We start from the raw sequence: 16,531 nt of genomic DNA on the forward strand, positions 1-16,531 counted from the left end.
GCTTCGAGGCTCAGGTGAGTTGGCCTCATTGGCAGCATCCAGTGTGTCTGGCCTCTGTCTCTTCTGTGCAGATTCAAGTGCAACACGTACAAGAGTGTGACCCCTGTCATCTCCTTGTTGGTTGTGCATCACAGTGGTAAGTTGTCTTGTTTCTGAACCTTCTGCCTGGGTTGAATTTCAGGCCTTGACATGGGTGTCTTTTTTCTGGCTTCTGTCTTTCTTCCAGAGGAAAAGATACCCTTTTCTTGTTGATTAAATTGGAAATGTACCCTTAACCAGAATATCTAGAGTTTGTTGCTTGGGGAAAATTACTTAGTGGCACATAAGGAGAAGTTCTGCAAGTCCCTGCCCCACACAAAACTTCTGAACTACAGGTTGCCTCTGGTAGCAGAATCCTGAGTTATTGCAGGCTTACCTTACATATAGATGTTCTCTCTGCAATCAACTTTCTGCCCACCTGTGCTTTTTTGGGTCATTCATCTACAGCGCAGAATATCTGGCATCTTTACAAATGGATGTCTGAGTGGACTTCCAGGGATGATGTCTCTCTCTCTCTCTCTCTCTCTCTCTCTCTCTCTCTCTCTCTCTCTCTCCTTTTTTGTGGAGGGGAGTGGGAGTTGCAGAGGATGAGAAAGACCCTTAAGCAGGCTCCACATGCCTTGCAGAGCATGGCACGGGGCTCAATCCCATTACCCCGACATCATAACCTGAGCCAAAAACATGAGTTGATCCCCTAACTGAACGAACCATGCAGGCATTCCTGGCCATGCTTTGTCTTCATGCAAGGGAGTGTAAGTACCCCATCCTGTTCTAAAATTTTCCAACCAGGGAGTATTTCCATGTCTGCAATGGTCTTACTCCTTATCAGGCCCAGAGATACGTAGCTGGTCTTGGTGGTGGAGAAAACCACTTGGCTTCCAAGTTCTCATAGATGGGTAGGAAGCCCTCACTACCTGATGTTGAACTGTAGAGGCTTTCCTGCCCTGGTACTGTAGTTCTTCCAGAAAAGCACCTTTTTAAAAGATGAAATTAATTGTCAAGCCCCTGGGTGGCACAATTGGGTAAACATCTGCCCTTGGGTCAGGTCAGGATCCCTGGATCCTGGGGGATCAAGCCCTACATTGGGCACCCTTCTCAATGTGAAGCCTGCTTCCTCTCCCTCTTCCCCGCTGCCTGACCCTGACTGTTCTTGTTCTCTCTCTAGCTCTCTCACTCTCAAATAAGCAAAGTAAATAGAAGTATTTCTAAGCATGTAATTAATTTGTAAATCCTTTCTGATTTATGGGGACAATATTAGTAGAATTAAGGACACATGAGAGGTAGATCACAAATCATGTGTTTTTTGAATCTTTTTGCCATTCATCCTTGCGATCTACATATATCAATAGATTAATGTTTTCGTGAACATACATCAATCACCTTGTGTTCTAAGATTCTGAGTTAACCCTCCAATTGATGTCCTCATGAATCAAAGAGAGTGTTATTTATATGTCAAACTTCCTACCAAGAGAGAGTACCTGTGTCAATTGTGAGAGCTAGTAAAGGAAAGTCCCCCGTTCTTACTTGGCAGAGTGTGCACGGTTCTCAGACCCCACCTATTTGGTGATACTGATCTTTATGCAAGTACTGATGGATAGGAGAAGATTTGCTTTATTTCAATCTATTCGTTACTGGAATAGTGCATTCAACATCCCTCAAAACCTGACCCAGTTGTATGTGTTTGCAGTGAAAAGTTCTGTGTCTGAGCTTGTATCTCAATTTTACCCTAAGAAATTCCTTGGGAGGTATTTGCCCAGTGATTTTCTGATGTGAGTATCAGGGGAAGAATTCCCCTCTCTTACGCAGGGATCAGTCTTTCCTCAGTGTGAGGGCTTCGTTGCTGGATAAGGAAGAAGGGATACCTGAGCACATTCCTTTCCTCATCACACCAGGAGGATTTTCTTGTGTGTGAATCCTTCCAGGTTCTTCACGTGTTGGCTCCGTGAGGAATGGGATTCCCACATGGATTTCATTGCAATTCAGCAGAAGTGATGGTGCAGGGTGTCCCAGGAAGTACATTCATCTTCGCTCTAATGTGAGGGATGACACACACTCTGAGATGGTAGCGGGAGCTCAGGCCAGAGCCCCACTTGAAACTTCACCCACCAAGATACAGCACTAGTGGTTCTCCCCATGTGAGTTCTTCGGTGTTGGGAAAGGGACCATTTCCAGCAGAAGGCTGTCTCAGTGATCAGAGACAAAGAGTTTGTACTGTGTGATTTCTGTGGTGGTGAGAAGAGTGGGCTCTCTAGGTAAAGGTGGGGCCCCAGTGATGACAGTCACAGGTTTCTCTGCTCTGAGTTGTCTGGTGTCTCCAAATATGAGAGCTGTGCTTAACAGCTATTCCACGTTGACCACATTTGTCGGGGTTCCCCCCAGTGTGGATGCTCAGATGCTGGCTAAGGGTGTGGCTGGAATAAATGCTTTCCCTTGAAGATGGCATGCAACCAACTTCTGTCTATGATAACGTGCCCATGGCCTTTCAGGGATGCATGTTGCTGTGAGCTCTTGTACCGCAAACCCACCATATGGCTTCTACCCCGTGTGAGGTCATGGACAAGAATAAGAGCAGAGTTCTCTGAATGAAGGGTCTCCCACGTTCGTTACATACCTACGGTGCCTCTCTCGTGGTTTTGCTGTGTGCAGAGGTGAGCACTGCCATGGAATTGTTTCCCCCATTCGTATCATGTCTACTCTCCTCAGAAGGGTGAGTTCTGTCATGTCTCCCGAGGTTAGAGTCCCGACTAAAGGATCTCCCACACTGGGGAGATGTGTGGTGTGACACAGGATGAACGAGCTCTGATATCACTTGAACCAGGGGTACATGGCTGAAGGCTCTTCCACATTGTGTGTAAATACAAGGTTTGTCTTCCCAGGACACAGCACACATGGAGTGAGGTGAGGTACGTGAGAAATCTTCCTCCTGTTCCCCAGCATTGGCCGGGTTCCTGTGCAGTGTGAACCGTCTGCTAATGGCCAGAAGAGGAGGGGCTGTGGAAGGATTGCTCACTCATGTTCCTCCCTTCCTGACTCAACGTACGAATTCCAGCCCCTTCCATCAAGAATAGTCTCTGTGTCAACCTCTGCATGCCACTTGTAGTCAGATGCCATGTTACTTTCTGGAATTCTGATAGATCTTTCTACATGGCAGCCTCACATCCACGTCAACTTCTGATTAAATTTTAGATGTTTAAGTTTGAAAGACTATATTGGTGAGTTGTGTGGAAGTCAGTGACTTTTTTTTTTTTTTTTTTTTTTTTTTTCTTAAATTTTTTTTATTTTTTTCAGCATAACAGTATTCATTATTTTTGCACCACACCCAGTGCTCCATGCAATCCGTGCCCTCTACAATACCCACCACCTGGTGCCCCCAACCTCCCACCCCCCACCCCTTCAAAATTCTCAGATCGTTTTTCAGAGTCCATAGTCTCTCATGGTTCACCTCCCCTTCCAATTTCCCTCAACTCCCTTCTCCTCTCCATCTCCCCTTGTCCTCCATGCTATTTGTTATGCTCCACAAATAAGTGAAACCATATGATAATTGACTCTCTCTGCTTGACTTATTTCACTCAGCATAATCTCCTCCAGTCCCGTCCATGTTGCTACAAAACTTGGGGATTCATCCTTTCTTTCTTTCTTTCTTTTTTTTTTTTTTTTTTACAGCTTTATAAACATATATTTTTATCCCCAGGGTTACAGGTCTGCGAATCGCCAGTTTTACACACTTCACAACACTCACCATAGCACATACCCTCCCCGATATCCATAACCCCACCCCCTCTCCCAACCCCCTCCCCCCATCAACCCTCAGTTTGTTTTGTGAGATTAAGAGTCACTTATGGTTTGTCTCCCTCCCAATCCCATCTTGTTTCATTTACTCTTCTCCTACCCCCTCGACCCCCCATGTTGCATCTCCTCTCCCTCATATCAGGGAGATCATATGATAGTTGTCTTTCTCCGATTGACTTATTTCGCTAAGCATGATACCCTCTAGTTCCATCCACGTCGTCGCAAACGGCAAGATTTCATTTCTTTTGATGGCTGCATAGTATTCCATTGTGTATATATACCACATCTTCTTTATCCATTCGTCTGTAGATGGACATCTAGGTTCTTTCCATAGTTTGGCTATTGTAGACATTGCTGCTATAAACATTCGGGTGCATGTGCCCCTTCGGATCACTATGTTTGTATCTTTAGGGTAAATACCCAGCAGTGCAATTGCAGGGTCATAGGGTAGTTCTATTTTCAACATTTTGAGGAACCTCCATGCTGTTTTCCAGAGTGGTTGCACCAGCTTGCATTCCCACCAACAGTGTAGGAGGGTTCCCCTTTCTCCGCATCCTCGCCAGCATCTGTCATTTTCTGACTTGTTAATTTTAGCCATTCTGACTGGTGTGAGGTGATATCTCATGGTGGTTTTGATTTGTATTTCCCTGATGCCGAGTGATATGGAGCACTTTTTCATGTGTCTGTTGGCCATCTGGATGTCTTCTTTGCAGAAATGTCTGTTCATGTCCTCTGCCCATTTCTTGATTGGATTATTTGTTCTTTGGGTGTTGAGTTTGCTAAGTTCTTTATAGATTTTGGACACTAGCCCTTTATCTGATATGTCATTTGCAAATATCTTCTCCCATTCTGTCAGTTGTCTTTTGGTTTTGTTCACTGTTTCCTTTGCTGTGCAAAAGCTTTTGATCTTGATAAAATCCCAAAAGTTCATTTTTGCCCTTGCTTCCCTTGCCTTTGGTGATGTTCCTAGGAAGATGTTGCTGCGGCTGACGTCGAAGAGGTTGCTGCCTGTGTTCTCCTCGAGGATTTTGATGGATTCCTTTCTCACATTGAGATCCTTCATCCATTTTGAGTCTATTTTCGTGTGTGGTGTAAGGAAATGATCCAATTTCATTTTTCTGCATGTGGCTGTCCAATTTTCCCAACACCATTTATTGAAGAGGCTGTCTTTGTTCCATTGGACATTCTTTCCTGCTTTGTCGAAGATGAGTTGACCATAGAGTTGAGGGTCCATTTCTGGGCTCTCTATTCTGTTCCATTGATCTATGTGTCTGTTTTTGTGCCAGTACCATGCTGTCTTGATGATGACAGCTTTGTAATAGAGCTTGAAGTCCGGAATTGTGATGCCACCAACTTTGGCTTTCTTTTTCAATATTCCTTTGGCTATTCGAGGTCTTTTCTGGTTCCATATAAATTTGAGGATTATTTGTTCCATTTCTTTGAAAAAAATGGATGGTACTTTGATAGGAATTGCATTAAATGTGTAGATTGCTTTAGGTAGCATAGACATTTTCACAATATTTATTCTTCCAATCCAGGAGCATGGAACATTTTTCCATTTCTTTGTGTCTTCCTCAATTTCTTTCATGAGTACTTTATAGTTTTCTGAGTATAGATTCTTAGTCTCTTTGGTTAGGTTTATTCCTAGGTATCTTATTGTTTTGGGTGCAATTGTAAATGGGATGGACTCCTTAATTTCTCTTTCTTCTGTCTTGTTGTTGGTGTAGAGAAATGCAACTGATTTCTGTGCATTGATTTTATATCCTGACACTTTACTGAATTCCTGTACAAGTTCTAGCAGTTTTGGAGTGGAGTCTTTTGGGTTTTCCACATAGAGTATCATATCATCTGCGAAGAGTGATAGTTTGACTTCTTCTTTGCCGATTTGGATGCCTTTAATTTCCTTTTGTTGTCTGATTGCTGAGGCTAGGACTTCTAGTACTATGTTGAATAGCAGTGGTGATAACGGACATCCCTGCCGTGTTCCTGACCTTAGCGGAAAAGCTTTCAGTTTTTCTCCATTGAGAATGATATTTGCGGTGGGTTTTTCATAGATGGCTTTGATAATATTGAGGTATGTGCCGTCTATCCCTACACTTTGAAGAGTTTTGATCAGGAAGGGATGCTGTACTTTGTCAAATGCTTTTTCAGCATCTATGGAGAGTATCATATGGTTCTTGTTCTTTCTTTTATTAATGTGTTGTATCACATTGATTGATTTGCGGATGTTGAACCAGCCTTGCAGCCCTGGAATAAATCCCACTTGGTCGTGGTGAATAATCCTTTTAACGTACTGTTGAATCCTATTGGCTAGTATTTTGGCGAGAATTTTTGCATCTGTGTTCATCAAGGATATTGGTCTGTAGTTCTCTTTTTTGTTGGGATCCTTGTCTGGTTTTGGGATCAAGGTGATGCTGGCCTCATAAAATGAGTTTGGAAGTTTTCCTTCTATTGCTATTTTTTGGAACAGTTTCAGGAGAATAGGAATTAGTTCTTCTTTAAATGTTTGGTAGAATTCCCCCGGGAAGCCGTCTGGCCCTGGGCTTTTGTTTGTTTGGAGATTTTTGATGACTGTTTCAATCTCCTTACTGGTTATGGGTCTGTTCAGGCTTTCTATTTCTTCCTGGTTCAGTTGTGGTAGTTTATATGTCTCTAGGAATGCATCCATTTCTTCCAGATTGTCAAATTTGTTGGCGTAGAGTTGCTCATAGTATGTTCTTATAATTGTCTGTATTTCTTTGGTGTTCGTTGTGATCTCTCCTCTTTCATTCATGATTTTATTTATTTGGGTCCTCTCTCTTTTCTTTTTGATAAGTCTGGCCAGGGGTTTATCAATCTTATTAATTCTTTCAAAGAACCAGCTCCTAGTTTCGTTGATTTGTTCTATTGTTTTTTTGGTTTCTATTTCATTGATTTCTGCTCTGATCTTTATGATTTCTCTTCTCCTGCTGGGTTTAGGGTTTCTTTCTTGTTCTTTCTCCAGCTCCTTTAGGTGTAGGGTTAGGTTGTGTACCTGAGACCTTTCTTGTTTCTTGAGAAAGGCTTGTACCGCTATATATTTTCCTCTCAGGACTGCCTTTGTTGTGTCCCACAGATTCTGAACTGTTGTGTTTTCATTATCATTTGTTTCCATAATTTTTTTCAATTCTTCTTTGATTTCCTGGTTGACCCATTCATTCTTTAGAAGGATGCTGTTTAGTCTCCATGTATTTGGGTTCTTTCCAAATTTCCTCTTGTTATTGAGTTCTAGCTTTAGAGCATTGTGGTCTGAAAATATGCAGGGAATGATCCCAATCTTTTGATACCGGTTGAGACTTGATTTAGAACCAAGAATGTGATCTATTCTGGAGAACGTTCCATGTGCACTAGAGAAGAATGTGTATTCTGTTGCTTTGGGATGAAATGTTCTGAATATATCTGTGATGTCCATCTGGTCCAGTGTGTCATTTAAGGCCTTGATTTCCTTGTTGATCTTTTGCTTGGATGATCTGTCCATTTCAGTGAGGGGAGTGTTAAAATCCCCTACTATGATTGTATTCTTGTCGATGTGTTTCTTTGATTTTGTTATTAATTGGTTTATATAGTTGGCTGCTCCCACGTTAGGGGCATAGATATTTAAAATTGTTAGATCTTCTTGTTGGACAGTTCCTTTGAGTATGATATAGTGTCCTTCCTCATCTCTTATTATAATCTTTGGCTTAAAATCTAATTGATCTGATATAAGGATTGCCACTCCTGCTTTCTTCTGATGTCCATTAGCATGGTAAATTCTTTTCCACCCCCTCACTTTAAACCTGGAGGTGTCTTCGGGTGTAAGATGAGTTTCTTGTAGGCAACATATAGATGGTTTTTGTTTTTTTATCCATTCTGATACCCTGTGTCTTTTGATTGGGGCATTTAGCCCATTAACATTCAGGGTAAGTATTGAGAGATATGAATTTAGTGCCATTGTATTGCCTGTAAGGTGACTGTTATTGTATATTGTCTCTGTTTCTTTCTGATCTACTACTTTGAGGGTCTCTCTTTGCTTAGAGGACCCCTTTCAATATTTCCTGTAGAGCTGGTTTGGTATTTGCAAATTCTTTCAGTTTTTGTTTGTCCTGGAAGCTTTTAATCTCTCTGTCTATTTTCAATGATAGCCTAGCTGGATATAGTATTCTTGGCTGCATGTTTTTCTCATTTAGTACTCTGAATATATCATGCCAGCTCTTTCTGGCCTGCCAGGTCTCTGTGGATAAGTCTGCTGCCAATCTAATATTTTTACCATTGTACGTTACAGACTTCTTTTCCCGGGCTGCTTTCAGGATCTTTTCTTTGTCACTAAGACTTGTCAATTTTACTATTAGGTGACGGGGTGTAGACCTATTCTTATTGATTTTGAGGGGGGTTCTCTGAACCTCCTGGATTTTGATGCTTGTTCCCTTTGCCATATTGGGGAAATTCTCTCCAATAATTCTCTCCAATATACCTTCTGCTCCCCTCTCTGTTTCCTCTTCTTCTGGAATCCCAATTATTCTAATGTTGTTTCGTCTTATGGTGTCACTTATCTCTCGAATTCTCCCCTCGTGGTCCAGTAGCTGTTTGTCCCTCTTTTGCTCAGCTTCTTTATTCTCTGTCATTTGGTCTTCTATATCGCTAATTCTTTCTTCTGCCTCATTTATCCTAGCAGTGAGAGCCTCCATTTTTGATTGCACCTCATTAATAGCTTTTTTGATTTCAACTTGGTTAGATTTTAGTTCTTTTATTTCTCCAGAAAGGGCTTTTATATCTCCCGAGAGGGTTGCTTTAATATCTTCCATGCCTTTTTCAAGCCCGGCTAGAACCTTGAGAATCATCATTCTGAACTCTATATCTGACATATTACCAATGTCTGTATTGATTAGGTCCCTAGCCTTTGGTATTGCCTCTTGTTCTTTTTTTTGTTGTGAATTTTTCCGCCTTGTCATTTTGTCCAGATAAGAGTTTATGAAGGAGCAAGTAAAATACTAAAAGGGTGGCAACAACCCCAGGAAAATATGCTTTAGCCAAATCAGAAGAGATCCTGAATTGTGAGGGGGGAGAAAGGGGATAAAAAGGGGTTCAGAAAGAAAGAAAAAAAAAAAACTATTAAAAAAAAGAAAGCCGATAAAGAAAAAAATATAAAAAGAGGAAAAAATATATATATATTAGATAAACTATTTTAAAAACGTTAAAAAAAAAAGAAAATGGTAAAAGTTAAAAAAAATTTAGCAGAAGAAGAGAAAAAGAAAAAAAAATTGAAAAAGAAAAAAAAATTAAATTAACTGCAAGGCTAAAAAATCATGGGGAGAAAGCCATGAGTTCCGTGCTTTGCTTTCTTCTCCTCTGGAATTCCGCCGTTCTCCTTGGTAGGTGAACTTGGTCCTGGCTGGGTTTCCCGTAGATCTTCTGGGGGAGGGGCCCGTTGTAGTGATTCTCAAGCGTCTTTGCCCCAGGCGGAGTTGCACCGCCCTTACCCGGGGCTGCGCTGAGTCATCCGCTCGGGTTCGCTTTCGGGAGCTTTTGTTCCCTGAGCGCTTTCCGTAGAGTCCGGAGGACGGGAATAAAGATGGCGGCCTCCCGGTCTCCGGCCCGGAGGAGCCGAGAGCCCGGGGCCCCACTCCTCAGCGCGCCCTCAGAGAACAGTGCCAAATGACTCTCGTCACCCTGGCCTCCGGCCGCGCTCCGAGCTGACCGAGCCTGCGACCGGTTCAAGGCAACCCTGAGCTGAGAGTCACTCCTCGGCTCTGTCTCTGCAGCCGGCTTCCCCGTTCTAATACCGGTAAGCTCTGCGACACTGAGACACCCCCGATCCTTCTGCGATCCTGCGGGATCTGAGGCCGCGCTGACCCCGCCTGGGCTTCACCCCAGTTAAGCCTCTGGAGCGATGTCCCTCAGCGGAACAGACTTTTAAAAGTCCTGATTTTGCTCCGTTGCTCCGCCGCTCGCCGGGAGCCGGCCCCTCCCCCCGCGGTCTATCTTCCCGTCGCTTTGGATTCACTTCTCCGCCAGTCCTACCTTGCAGAAAGTGGTTGATTTTCTGTTTCTGGAATTGCTGTTCTTCTTCTCTTCAATCTCCCGTTGGATTTGTAGGTGTTTGCAATCTTTAGATAAGCTATTTAGCTGATCTCCCGCTACCCGAAGTAGTCTCAGCCTGCTACTTCTCCGCCATCTTGACTCCTCTCGGAAGTCAGTGACTTTTATAGACACTCAGGTAATGGCTTAACTTGAGGCCCATTTCAGCCAAAAAATGAAACTATTCAGATTTGTGGTGGGACAGCCTGTATGCTCAGTGTCTTGGAAGACAGGAGATTGTGGTGAATGCTTAGCGTACCCCATGTCCATCTCCAGTGTGGAAGGCCAGGGTTCATTCCCGTGAAGGATAATTTTTCTTGCAGGGAAGAAGACCTTTGAGATGCAACCATGTGTGTATCACTTCATCCATTATAATAGAGAACATATTGCTGTGAGCTCTTGGGTCTTCTACACACAGAATGAGTCTCGGAACACTCTATGAACAAGTACTGAAGTACTGTTTGGGGACTAACATAACAGAACAAAAGAAAGAAAGACAGGGAGGGAGGAAGGAATAAAAGAACAAAAAGATAATGAAGGGAAGGAAGGAAGCAAGCAAGGGAGGTAGGGTTTGAAAAAAAGAGAGGAGAGAAACTGGTAGAGAGGTATTAGGGGAAAGAAAAATTTTGAAAGTTTGAGACAAACATCTGAGAGTTAAGATTTTAGCTTGATGAAAAAGGAAAGAAATGGAGACATCTACTAAGGAGCAGAAACTGTTATAGGGTATTGGTGATTAGAACCTATTGACCCGGTAAACATGTGAGAAAAAAAAAAAAAAGTGAGGATAGGATGCTGGGGAGTTTAAGATGGGCAAACTCCACAAAGTCAAGGACTGAAAGAAGTGCCATGTGAAGGTTTCAGTGCAAGAATCACAGAAGTGTCCTGTCCTCAGAGGACACAGAATATGCAGTAGGTTAGGTGGATGGAGATGGAAGAGTTGACAGAAATGGGACCATGTTGCAGGGTTGTTTCCACAGGAGCCTTACAAGAGATAAGACTGTTGTGGTAAACATGTTAGAGTTCAAGGCCTATGGTCAAGAAAGAAGTCTTGAGACGGCTTTGCTGGCAGGAGGTGACTCTTTTTAAAGTACTGGAACACGACCCATGGGTAGAAAGGGTTGCTATGCTGGGGTCGTGACGGGAGGCTGACTCTCTAGGATGGCGTTGGGGGAGGTCAGGTGAAAGGGAGGTTTTGCAGGAACGTTGCAGTAGGACAGAGGACACACAGGATACAGGAGGCTTTGCTCTTGTCAATTAAAGGTGGTTTTTCATTCTAGGAAGGCATTAATAGAAAAATAGTTGGGAGCTTCCTGAATGTAACATTCCTCCTCTCACAAGTCCTTCTCAAGGGAATGCAGGGTTGAATAAAAATTCCGTTTTATTGACATTTCCTTCTGCCTCAGCCTCCCTTAGTGTTAAGGAGGGGGGGATGTTAGGGCTTCAGGAAAAGGAGTTATGGGTATCTGGAAGGTAGCTAGCCTCTTGTTAAGCAAGCCTCTTCCTGGAGAATCACGAGGACTTTTATAAACTGAGGGAGACCCTTGTCTTGCAGGCTTTTGATCTCTATTTGTGGAGAATCTGTTTTTTCCTTTCCCTAGCTTTAGGGCAGTTAGAGCCTCCAGGCCAAGAGTTGAGCCAATCCTTAAAGAGAGGGATCCTTGGAAGTGTGGATTTGAGCATCGGTGTCTGTGAGGAACCCAGAAATCTCTTTGTGATAGTGGGGAATATACCCGCAGCATTGTCTTTAGATTAGCACAGGCTCCACCTTGTGCAGCAGTTACAACATCTAATTCCTTTGTGTTTTTATAGAACTGCTTTATGCATTGGGATCATTCCTGTATTTCATTGAGAAATCCTGTTCAGACTGACCAGAAGGGCCTTGACTGTGTACCCTGTAAGGACTTCCCCATGCCACACGGCATCCTTCAGGCCCAAAGAGGGACAAAGATGGATGTAGGTGGCCACCTCAATGAAACAAAGCACACATGCACCGTTGCTTGAAATGGGGAAGGTCGCCTGGGTGAATGATGGTTTTAATAATGTGCCCAACACATCTAGGCCCACACCCAGTGGCCCCTAGAGCTTGGAGAAGCCGTGGGCACAGGTTAGAGCTTCATGGATATTGGGTCCCAGCTAGGGGTCCTTATCTAATGCTGAGTCTCCTTGAACTGCAGTCTGGCTTTCAAGAGCTACTCAGGTTTGGAGGGCCATTCTTGGAATGTGCAATCATTTCACCCTTTGTTGGGTTGGGGGTTATGGCTTGGGAAGAAGAGCCTTTTCTGTAAATTGCTTCATGGGCATAGATGACGACAAAGGCCTGTTGGAATCTGGATAAATACTGTAATATTTTTGCCAATTGCAACAAACAGGTGGGCACTAGGATCTCTGCTTTGTGGGCAGACATGTTTGCTGACATGCTTTTGGCCCCAGTGGTCTGAGTTCGACTGATGACAGCATACCTGGTTTTTCTTATCCCCTTTCCATGAAACTGTTCCCATTGCTAAAGCACCTGTCCTCTGCATTTTTGTAGGGGCATCTTCAGTCTGGTTAACTCAAGAACCTTTCAAGAGTTGTGAGCCATGGGCGTAGAGTGGTTGGGTCCAGGTCTAAGGGTCGCTGGGTTTAAATTTGGGCTGGTTTCCGTTGTTAGTTCAGGCGTAACTCGAAGCATAAGCTGTTACTTGATAAATTGGCCTCCTATCATGGTTTGATGGCCTTTGTTCTCTGTGACGCTCTGGAGCTGATGCTAACTCCTTAGAGTCAGGGGCCATCCCTGTATGAATTGGAAGGTTCCTTTTCCCAGGAGGGCCATTGGATGCTTAGCTAAAGCCTTTGTTTGTCATTGTACCTGAATGGGGTGGCATATTGGATCAGTAGGACTATAAGGGAAGAAATCATTCCAAGAAGCTCTTTTTATTTTGAGGTCTCACCTGAATATCCTTCGTAGTTAGGAGTCGCCAGTAAGTGGGAGAAAACTTTCCCGGGAGATAAGGGCCTACACAAGTGCCCCCTCCCCTCCAGTTACAGAGAGAGTGGGGTACTTCACTGTCTACATAAATCCCCAGAGAACCCTGTGGAGTGGTGTATGTTCTCTGGCTTTGAGGGAATGAGTTCCTCATCCCAGCCCCATCCAATTGGTCAAAGTGCTAGTTGAGTTCTACAGTCGTGGGGGCATCAACCACATGTTCCAGTTGTTAAATTAACCTTGAGCCCATGGGGTCCTGGTATTATCCCCACAAAATAGGAAGCAAGGGGATTGCCTGTCCATGAGCTAATGTAGAAATATTTCTGAAGATGACCTCAAGTTGTCTAGCTTAGGTAAGCAACATATATGGAAAGGCCACCAGTTTTAGACTTGAACGTCCACAAAGTTGGGTTCTTGAAGCCTACTTTTCCTCTTCAAAAGAACGTTCCTTTCCAGAGACAGCCAAGTCAGGGCTCATGTCCTTGGAAAGCAAGTCCCGCTCTAACCCATGTGGCCAATTATCGACTTTAAGCTCAACAAGCCTAGTGATTGATCATGGTGGTTGCTTAGAATCTGCATCACTGGGACTTTTCTGAGGAATCTCTAATCGTTGTTTCTCTAGGCTAGAAGCCAAGGGAAGGGCTTGCCATCAGACGTGCCTGTGATCCTTGTAGATTTGGGCAGATTCCTCTTCCTAAGGTGCCCGGTATAGCCTGAGGTTCCTACACCTGCCAGAGAGTGACATTCTTTATATTCCTGGTGAGGCAGTGGGGAAGTCTGGAAGCAAGGGGTGAAGCCAACATTCCCAAGGGGCTTGATAGCTGCAGGTTTTTTGAAAGTCAGCCTTAGCTCCTTAAGGCCCTTTGGTCCCATCTGAGTCTCTGCCTAGTTCCCTCCATAGGACAGTCCTGTCCAATTCTTGGTCCAATCATCCATGTTTCCAATGATGTCCCGTTACAACAAGAAAAGATTGTTCTTGAACATTGGGAGATAGATTAGGGTTGCCATGGGAGAAGAAATGCTTCCTGAGACCTTTGCACTTGGAGGGCTCAGGTAGAGCAAAACATGCAATGCTTTAACGTGCTTCCAAAGGAATGTTGGCCATTGCTGCCCTGAACATTGTGGTACAGATGGCCCTTTTCACTACATCTGTATTTGGGGGGTAAATACCCAATAGTACAATTGTAGGGTCATAGGGAAGCTCTATTTTTAATTTCTTAAGGAATCTCCACACTGTACTCCAAATTGGCTGCACCAACTTGCATTCCCACCAAAACAATGTTGGATCCCATTTCTGTACGCCCTAGGTGTCTAGCATTGCTGTCCTTGAGACCCAAGCTTTCCCAGAGGTGCAGCATGGTGCTTGGGGCCCCAGTTCCACTGCCATGGTGTCTGGGTGACCCAGAGGTCGAGATCAGATTAGAGACAGCCTCTCCTCCCTATACCTGTTGCTGCTGCAAAACACACAGGCTGAGGGGGGCCCGTTTTGTTGGGGCCAATGCCTATGTTGAGCCCAGCATTGGTCATGGTATGGTGCGTGGAAGCGACAGGGGTGGTTAGGAGTGGCACCATGGGGGAATACAGCTGGAGTGGCTGCTGCACCTCGAATCAATTCCAGAGTGGTCAAGGGGCCCTGGCAGTCCTACTTCTTCATGCATCTGTCATGCTCTGCATGGTTGCTGCTGACTGGAGGGACAGCAGGAGGAGGAGCAGCCCCTGCAGCAGACAGAGGAAAAGACCAGAAGACTGCTGTGCCCCCCAGTTCCAGGTGGGCCCAGTCTCACAAGACAATGGATTGTTGTAGGCCCAGATTGTTGCCTCCTGCTCCAAGTGGTCAGTCATCAGCAGGGCCTGGGCAGCCAAGTCTGGGTGTGATGGCCAACTCAGAGGGTCCTCTAGTCTCATCCTTGGCATTCCAGTGCTGTCTTCTGGTGGGCGGCACAGAAGTCTTTTCTTTGATTGGCCTGCGGAGGTCAGGTGCAAGAGAGACATTCCTGCAGGCGTGTTTCCTTGTGTTCTCATGGCGAGTCTTCTTCCAGGCCCAAATCGAAGCCACACGTGAGGCCCCAGGGCCCTCCTGGCTCCCTTTGTCTGAGCACCTCTGGAGACTCTGGTGCCTTGGGGTCATGGGCAGACTCTCCTGTGGTGTAGCTGTGGAGACAACAGGTGGTCTGGTGTGAGATAGCAAGTTGTGTGTGGCCTGGGACAGGTCTTACCAGAGGTCTGTGGCATTTTGTGGGGCGTGTTTTCTGAGGTGTTGAGGTAGAGGTTTCCCTGCAGGACCCATGTGTGACATGAAGAAAGGGAAGTTTCCCATGCCCCCCCTGGGGCTGAATGAAGGCTGCATGCCCAGGGTCACTCGGGCCCCTTCCCTGACCATCCTTCTTCATGACGGCCGGGTCCTCCTGCTGGGCTGTCCCTTCCCCCACCTCTCTGAGAGCCCTCGACATGCCCTTCTCTGGGGGAGCCTTTGCCCACACGAGTGTTGCAGGTGGTGTGGCAGAGACGGTGTGCTCCTGACTCCCATGGGAAGTGAGTTTGCACAGTCTCCACACTGTGGGCAGATGGTGGGCGAGGTGGGAACAGTCAGAGTGGCCTTTCCCTGATGGGTCTTCCCTGCGGATCGAGGGATTGAGGAGAGTATCTAGAATACAATTCACATAGCGAAATGGAGCCATGAGGGGACCCGCTGCCTCCCATGAGGCGTCTTGGAGGCTCGGGGGCCTGTCTTGTTTGCTCATTTCTCAGGTGCCTGAAGTAGGAAATGAGGTCACCCCACCACTGTCTCTTCCCGACTAGTGTTGTTCAGGAGCAATCCGTCTGCTGACTTTTGCAGGGTGGGAGGGTAAGGCTTGGGTCATGCAGAGTGAGGGGCTCAACGGGACATGGGCCCCTTTTCTAGAAGAGCACATTGCATGGGCTATCTGGAGTCCTGTCCCTCCAGGCAGCCATTGCCCTCCCTCCAAGTTCAGCAGCTCCAGGACAACACCGCCCAACCACCACAGGGAGTTGCACGGATAAGGTGGAAGTTCCCCGTGGGATGTTCTCAGGGCTTCAGAGTGCCTGCAGGTACTGTGACCTTCCTCTCCTGTCCTCTTTGTGGTCAGAAGCTAGGGAAGCAGCCTGGGGTTTGTGTGGTTTCCTGAGGTGCCCACAACAAAGTCAGGGCAACGAGGGAGAACATGTGTCCATGTTTGCCTGCCCCTTTTCCTGCCCAACCCACGCCGTTCCCATGTCCTTCTCTTCTTCTGCTTCCCTTGTTGTTTCTGTCAAGTCCACAGAAGGGAATCTTCTTGAGAGCTGTAAGGAAGAGCAGAACGGGGCATGAGAACCGACTCCCAGCAACACAGAACCAAGTGGGGGCACCCAAGCCCAGCCTCCTTTCCTGAGGTCCCGCCAGCAGGGTGAGATGTGCCCTGCCGAATCCCTGCCCTACTCCCTGCTCTGCTGTCTGGGGCTGCTTCCTAGACTCAGTGGTGAAAGGTCAGGGTGATGCTAGGAAAGGGGTGAGGAGGGCTGCCCAGGGACTTCATGTAACAGTTCAGAGGCAAAGCCTGAGTGCCTGAAAGAGATTAGGGCCTCCAGAGTGGGTGTCATCAAAGCAGGGAATAAGGAAGATTTCAAAGGAGGCACTTATGGACAGATGAGAGAGGTAGCCCAAGAGAT

General features: G+C 45.6%; 1 pseudogene; it reads right to left on the minus strand.

The window, feature by feature from the left end:
- Nucleotides 1–14,488: 14,488 nt before the first annotated feature.
- LOC125092659 (uncharacterized) lies at nt 14,489–16,191 on the minus strand (annotated as a pseudogene).
- Between the last annotated feature and the right edge of the window lie 340 nt (nt 16,192–16,531).

This window comes from Lutra lutra, unplaced genomic scaffold (genome assembly GCF_902655055.1).
Source record: "Lutra lutra unplaced genomic scaffold, mLutLut1.2, whole genome shotgun sequence".
Lineage (NCBI taxonomy): Eukaryota > Metazoa > Chordata > Mammalia > Carnivora > Mustelidae > Lutra > Lutra lutra.